Source organism: Eucalyptus grandis, chromosome 4 (genome assembly GCF_016545825.1).
Source record: "Eucalyptus grandis isolate ANBG69807.140 chromosome 4, ASM1654582v1, whole genome shotgun sequence".
Classification (NCBI taxonomy): domain Eukaryota; kingdom Viridiplantae; phylum Streptophyta; class Magnoliopsida; order Myrtales; family Myrtaceae; genus Eucalyptus; species Eucalyptus grandis.
The window spans coordinates 30575809-30583856 of NC_052615.1; the positions used below are offsets into that span (position 1 = coordinate 30575809).

At 38.5% G+C, this 8048-nt stretch overlaps 1 pseudogene; it reads right to left on the reverse strand.

Moving 5' to 3' along the window:
* Positions 1–2675: 2675 nt before the first annotated feature.
* On the reverse strand, positions 2676–7639 carry LOC108959230 (annotated as a pseudogene).
* Positions 7640–8048: the final 409 nt, after the last annotated feature.

An 8048-nucleotide genomic window follows, 5' to 3' on the forward strand; every position in this document is an offset into this window, starting at 1 on the left:
GGATGAATTAGGTGCATTGATGGAAAATAAAACTTGGGATTTTGTTCCTCTACCACCCCATCGAAGACCCATAGGCTACAAATGGGTATACAACATCAAGTATAAAGCTTATGGATCCGTTGAGCATTATAAAGCCAAATTAGTGGTGAAAGGATTCACACAATGAGAATGATTTGACTATATAGAAACTTTCTCACCAGTCGCAAAGGAAGTCACCATTCGGTCTTATTTTCTCTATTGCTACTATCCATGATTGGCCCCTCCATCAGGTGGATGTCCACTATGCTTTTCTCCATGGAACTCTTGATGAGGAGATCTACATGGTTCCTCCACTAGGATTACACAAACAGAGGGAGAAAAACATATGTCATCTTCATAAATCCCTATCTCAAACAAGCATCTTGCCAATGGTATGCCAAATTCACTAATGCACTTATGGTTGCAAAGTTCCAACAATCCAGGCACAACTATACTTGGTTTAAATGGAGACAAGGTACCTCATCAATTTATTTACTTTTATATGTTGATGATATACTCATTATGGGGAATGATGCATCTACTATTGATGAATTCAAGAAATATTTGCACTTTATCTTTCATATGAAAGATTTGGGACCTCTAAAATACTTCCTTGGAATAGAGATTGCATGGTCAAATAAGGGCAAATGTCTCGACTACTGCAAATTTGTCTTGGAGATCATATCAAAAGCAGGATTGCCAAAATCTAAACCAGCTACATTCCAATCGAACAAAATACAAGATTGAAACAACTGAGTATGACAAAGGATTGTCACCCATGAACAAGGATTCTCTACTTAAAAACCCTTTGGCTTATCAAAAACTTGTTGGAAAACTAATTTATTTGACTAGGATCAAACCCAAAATTTGCTATGCCGTGCAAATCCTTAGCGAGTTCATGCACGCCCTATAATAGTCTCATATGAATGCGGCATTGAAGGTTGTAAGGTACTTGAAAGGAAGTCCAGGATTGGGAATATTATTGTCACAAAATAACAACATGAAGATGACAACATTCTGTGACATGGACTATGTTACCTGCCCCATGAGTAGAAAATCCATTACAAGTTTCTAAATAAAATTTTGAGATTCATTGTTTTCATGGGAGAAAAAGAAACAAGCGACAATTTCCTTATCATCTGCCGAAGCATAATACTGAGCAATGGCGAAGACTAGTTGCGAGATAGTCTAGTTAAGAGGCCTACTCCAAGACCTCAGTGCATGGATAAAAGAACCAAACTATCTTATTTTGTGACAATGATGCTGCACTCAAACTGGCAATAAACCTAGTTTTTCATGAGAGGACAAAGCACATAAAGGTTGATTATCATCTCATCAAAGACGAGTCGGAATGGGGTAATCAAGACAAGAGAGATAAGGACAATGGAACAGCTTGCGAACATCTTTACCAAAGCTTTATGTCAAAGAAAACATTTGTATCTACTAAGCAAGCCCGGCATCCTTGATGTGTATAGACCGTCAAGCTTGAGGGGAAGTGTTGAAGATATAGTTGCTGATACCAATTGATCCTAATTGATCTTGATCGGTATACTATTGGAAGATCAAAATATCGTGTATCATGGAATCTTTTGTGTATATTTTATTTCCCTATTCATTTAGAATTCTTGTATTATAAATAGGACTGTAATTACGCATCGAATGATTTGAAAGCAAATACACAATTTCAATCTTTAGTTGCTTGTCATCCTCTAAAACTTTGACAAAAATCAGTGACAATAATATTTCTCTTCGGGTATGCCCAACATTGCTCAGCAAAATGCACGAACATAAATGCTAGCAACGCTCACAATCATCATATGATAATCAATTGACACTTTCAAAATATCGACATTATGTTCTCCATCATTTGTCCTTGTTGTAACAAAGAAATCGTTATATAGGCTGAGCTCTAACAATCTATTCCGATCATATATTAAAAAATAGTGAGACACACATAAGTATAAATTTTTACTAGGTGAATGCATGGCGTTTAACTCTATCTATAAATAGAATAAGTATATTTAATACATTTCAATGCGTAATCATAACATGTGCATGTCTCATATACCCACAGAAACAAACTTGTACCATGAATTTTTTCGCTTGGAGATGGCTCGATTCCAATTATGACATGCTCTAAAAGAGAAAGATGATCTACTGAATTATTTGGCCAAAACAATTGAAATGCATCAAAAAAAGTGAATTGATTAACATGAAGGTTAAATATTGAAAATGGAAATATCTGTTTTTCGTTAATTGAGGAATTTGAATCTTCAAGTTATGATATTCCATTCGTCATCCACCCATGATCAAATAACAATCAATAGAAAAGGCTAGCCGGGAAGGTTAAAGGTCTTCACTAGGATTTGGATTCACTATGATCATTTCATGAAACACGAACTAATATTGAGTCACGACTAACTTATCAAATCTCCTAAATTGCAAGGGCGATTTCTTTTATTTAGAGGATATAATGATAGCATACCATAGAATTGATGATAATATGCAGGTAGAAACAAGAGGAAGCCTAACTTGCATAATGCTTATCATTGTCTCATTCGTATAAATAGTTACCAATGCTATCAATAAAGTAGTGAAGAGTAAGACCCTATAAATTGAGCTCATGAGCTAATTTCATTTATTTACCAATATTGTTCTTATTCTATGTAAAATTTTGGCCATTGTGGGCAAAATGTGACCTCATAGTTGGTACTGCCTGGGCAAGTGAAGGTTGCTGGTAGATCTAGTGGGTAGGTGTAAGCATCCGGGCACTTATCCTTGAAGAATTGGGAGTAAGTAGTCGAGCCACAGCTCTTAGACTTATTGTTGCAACAGTAGTAAGGGTCCGTTTGGTTCGATTTTGGGGAAAAGACTTTGAGAAAATATAAATATCTTTGAGGTAAAGGAGTTTTCCAAAATATTACACCGTTTGATCAATTGTAACCTCAAATAGTATTGGAAAATAGTTTTAACATAAATACCGTTTAGTAAAACCCATATTTGTAAAGGGCTTTTGCTATTTTTTAAATTTTTTTAATATGAAAATTTAATCTAGTGTAAGTTGGTCGTTAGCCGCTACTGGCCAACCACCAAATCTTGCCTCGAGATGAGTAGATCTGGCCTTAGAATTGCCAGATCTAGCTTCCAAACTGCTATATCTAGCGGCTTGAGGTCGCAAAGGCTAGATCTAGCGGTTTGGCCGTCACATTATGAGATCTAGCCTCCAAACTACCAGATCTAGTGGCCTAAAGTCGCAAAGGCCTGATCTGGCCTCCAAATTGTCAGATCTAGGGGCTTGAGGTTGTAGAGGCCACATCTAGCAGCCTGAGGTTGAGACCTCAATGATGCCACTGCTAGAGGTCACACGACCTCAGGCAGCATTGCCTGATTCTCGCAAGCTAGGCGACGCCACCTGATTGTTGCGCACTCAAGTGGCGTTGTCTAATTCGCGGGTCGTGCCACCTTAAGCAATGGTTGCTAGAGACACACAACCCCTAGGTGGCAGTGGCAGTTGCCGAAGAAGACCAACTCTTAGGTAGCAAATTGGGGAAAGATGAAGATGAATGAGAAGAAGATGAACAGCTATGCGGATGAATAGCACAATTACATTTCCAAAATGTGAAAAGTTCAAAGTAAGTACGAACCTGCATTGAGCTTTCGCATTCCCAGTGTTAACATTTAGCCAAGGGACTTCCAAAAATACTTATCAAATGCCTTAACATTTTCTCCAAGGGGTTTTAGGGGCTCAAAGCCTTGGGAAAGTTGAACCAAATAGAGCCTAAGTAGTTTTGAACACTATGCACGGATTGTTGCACCCACCAGGGGCCTTCAGCTTTTCTAGGCATTGGTCGTTGATGTCATCTAAGCACCTGATCCCTCTGCATGAGCCGGCAGTGGGCCTTGAGAGCATCGGAAGGTTGAACCCATTGATGAGCGAAATGTCTGAGAAATCCGAATAGTTGAACAAGCCAACTCAACGACAGTGTGGGCTAGCTCCCAAAGCCTGAGCAATCCAAAAGTCGATTGCAGTTGCCGATCTAGCACCAGCCTTGGCCATTGACATCGAAGGTGCAATTGGTCATGCCCAATATGCGCCCTGAGGTTGTGTTCTAGGCCACAGATAGGACGCACATCTAGCCAGGGTTGAGTCGGCGCCCACCGCTAGGTGATGCCGCAGCCCAAACAGTGTATGTGTATTGGTTGATATTAAAATATGTCTCGAGTTTGAGTTCAATGCGAAATTCTGAATATTTCAAATTGGATATGTTGCTGACGTTTTAAATTGAGAAAAGAAGATTCGAAGAGCAACTTCCCAAAATTCGAATCAGCGTTGGAGAATTTGGCTACTAAAATAGGAAAGTTCAACTTTGACTTGGACTTTGTTGACACCTAAATTTTGAAGTTGATTTAACAGAAAAAAAAAAACACATGACATATAGTTTAAAAACATTTTATTTTCATTTTGTTTTGTTTTATTTTAGGCCGCCGATGAAGGGAAGATTTTTCATATATTCCGTTCAAGTTTTTTATATTTTGAAGCAATATTATGAAAAATACAAAAGAAAATATCACGTGTGGTGCAATAATATATTCAAAAATTATGCATGAGTAAAATTGGAAACAAAATACACTTCAAAAATATAAAATTTTCCCATATAAAAGGTGTTGTGCACATACGGACGAGGGGGGAGGAATTTCGAAAATTTGGAGCAAAAGGGGGCCCTTCTTCAGTTTTAGGAGAGAAAGAGAGAAAAAAAGAAAAGAAAAGAAAAGGGAAAATAAGAGAAGTGACGTGAGAGAGAGAGAAAAAGCCAAAAAAAAAGAAATGAAAACCCCCCACGCAACTGTTCATCTTCCTCGCGCGCTGGGGAGTCTCCGCCGGCGCATCGCCGTCCGCTCCCTCCGGCGTCCGCCCATGCCGTCCCCGCTCTCCCGCGCCGGCAGCCGAGCCACCGGCGACCCAGAGTCGCACCGCCGCCACGCCGCCCCGACGCCCGCAGCTTGACGCCGCTCGCCGCCTGTAGATCTGAACAGCAGCCGGCCCCGATCCGACGTTGCCTCCATCGTCGATCTTGCAACTCATGAAGCCCCTCGTTGTTCCTCGACGATCTGGTGTCGTCGAGGGGTCCAGCAGCCCGTGATCCAACGCCTAACTCCTCCTGCGCCGGCCGACGCCACCTCTCCCGTTCGTCTACGAACGCCTCAGCAGATTGCCCTCCAGAGGCCACGACGATCCCGACACCAGCCATCACCTCTGCCGCACCTCAACTCATCATCCTCCGCTCGGTCGCCGACCCTCGTGCCGGCCCGCGACGCCCGCTCCCAGATCTGACGCCGCCCCGTGCCAATCCGTGATGCCCGCACCCAGATCCGATGTCAGCCCCGTGCCGGCCCGTGTCTTCACCCTCGCCGGAGCCCCAAACCAGTGGCCAAGATTTCTTTTTTGTTAAAAAAAAAGGAAGAAAAAAATCGAATTAGGTATTTTTGCTTTATTTTATTAGGCAAGTTTATGTTATTTTATTTTTTTATTAGTATCTTTTTATATCTTGTTTCCTTTGTTTGAAATAATCTCAATATATCATCTGATTCGCAATTGTGCTAGGGTTTTTTTTTTTTAATTTATCTCATATATAAAGTTTTAGATGAAATAATTAATCAAGTGGGAATAAAATTGATATTTTGATATTTAAGGCTTAAGATCAATTTATCGATTTTATTAGCGAAATATTATCCCTTGATCTAAACAATGTGTGATATTTTTGATGATTTTGAATGAGCTATCTCGTCTTGATTGCCTTATTTATCTTGAGATATGTTTGGGTTAGAATATTGCATGTTTTAGGGTTATTTGCATATTTATGTTAAACATTTTATTTATCATGAATTAAAAAAAAAAACACACAACAAAAAATCATCATGCATTTGTCATGTAGAGTTATGACATATTTTGTACGTCATTACATATTAGGGTTAAATTGCACTTAGTTTAATTTTAGATAATATTTTTCTTAATTTATTATAAGTTTAAGTATTTTCTTAAATAGATTGCATTTTAGGATTATTTGGGTTAAGATAATATTTTAGTTTAAATTAGGATTGAGCTCAACCTAATTCCTAATACAAATTGAATAGGATCTTAATCTAATTAGATAATTTTCACATTTTATTTAATTCCGAACTACATGAAAAATACAAAAAAAAAAAAAGAAAAGAAATGTCTTAGAATAAATTAGTTCTATTCCCTAGGATAGATTGCATTTTTAGGAAAAATAAAAAATGTCATTGCATGTCATTAAAATTAGATTCATGAAATGCACGTCATTTAGAGATTATTATTAGGTCCATTTAATTAGAAATTGCATGACATTAGAATTAGGTCATTTAATTATATTGCATTGTATAGTGTATGATTTTCATTAAAAAAGTGAAAACAAGTAAAAAAAGAAATTGTGTGTTAATTAGAAATCATATCTAGGGTTGTTATGTGGATTCTAATTTAACATTGCAGATGCTTTCATTACTTTGAGGTAAAATTATTTTTGCAATTTATTCATTACTTTTTATTGGGTGTTAAATTGGTCGTTTGCGCACCCGCATGATCACCTCACATATTAGGGAAATATATTTAAAATCAATCTAAGTTGTGTTAAAAAACATTTTTGAAAATAAAAGAACGGTACCAAAAGGGCATTAAAGAAATCTAGTGTAACCATGTCTCCGTATCCATAGTCTCTGGTTTGTAGGAGTAAAGTAAGTCTCCCGTTACTTTACTTAGGTTTCTAATCGACCTACCAAAAATAAATTAGTGGCAACTCCTAATTAAAAAAAATCAATTGCATATTAAGAACTTGAACATAAAGTCGCGAATTGATATGAGTTTGGAAGAACCCAAGTTAAATCTAAGCTTAACAATCTATTAGCCAAATCTAGGTGGATCACACCTGAAAAATTGGTCGTGACAGAATTTCGTTTAAAACATACAGAGCTATGTTTTGGATAAAATCGTTTAAGATAGTATGAGAAGTCGACAAAAGAATAAAGGTCACACACACACACACACACACACACACACACACACACACACACACATAGACTTGTGGCCATGGGTAGCAAGAGGGTTGATCATGAAGAATTGGTCTTGTAGCGCCGTCCCGTCGTCGAGTGTTTGGGAGTGATTTTATTTGTCGTTCTTGTCCACGAATTACATTTAAGAAGATTTAGTGTTCAAGCCAATTAAATCTTGTGGTAATATTTGCGTGTAATTTCTTTGTGAGATTGAGAGGTTATTTCTTGAGAAATTTTGGGACTATACATTGTTGGGTGTAATTGGGACTTGAGAAATACTGAAATAGTGTTTGAGTGACTCGAGTGTGTAATCTCCTTGTATCGCTTGATCTATAGTAGAATTCGTCATTGTTCTTCTCATGGGTGTAGGTTTTTATAACCAAATCACGTAATTCGGTGTCCGATTTATTTTCTTCTTCCATCTATATTATTGTTCGATCGCTCGTTTTTCGCAACAGTTGACAACCACAAAATTAGCTGCATGTGTGGGAGTGAGGAAGAGGGTAAGCAAAAGGGACAAGATTAGGGACAGAGGCGCGAGGATTGAGCTCATCATCTTGGTTCTTGAACACCTAACCGGGACACGAGTGCTAGAACCGTTTGAAGAAGAGACATTTTTTCCACTGAGCTCCACTTGCTGATTATTTTGATTCGCAGGGAGGGGGTCCATGTAGATTGAGGAGGCAGAGGTTTGGCGCAAGGAATTACACGCCAGCGAACTTTCAAGGAAATTTCAGAGCAGACGATGGTTTCAAATGGGTGACAAAACACGAGTCAACGAATGGACATACGCGTCTTTCGCGGTGGCTGCGTAAGGACCGAGGACTAGCGAGAGGAACTTCTCAGTTCGATTTAGTCAAAGCACATGTTGTCAATAGAAACTAAAAACCCGCGACCACACGGCATCAATTTTTCGGGCTCATCTTCCCACCCATGACTACGTGCGCCAAAAATTTAATTCCGCT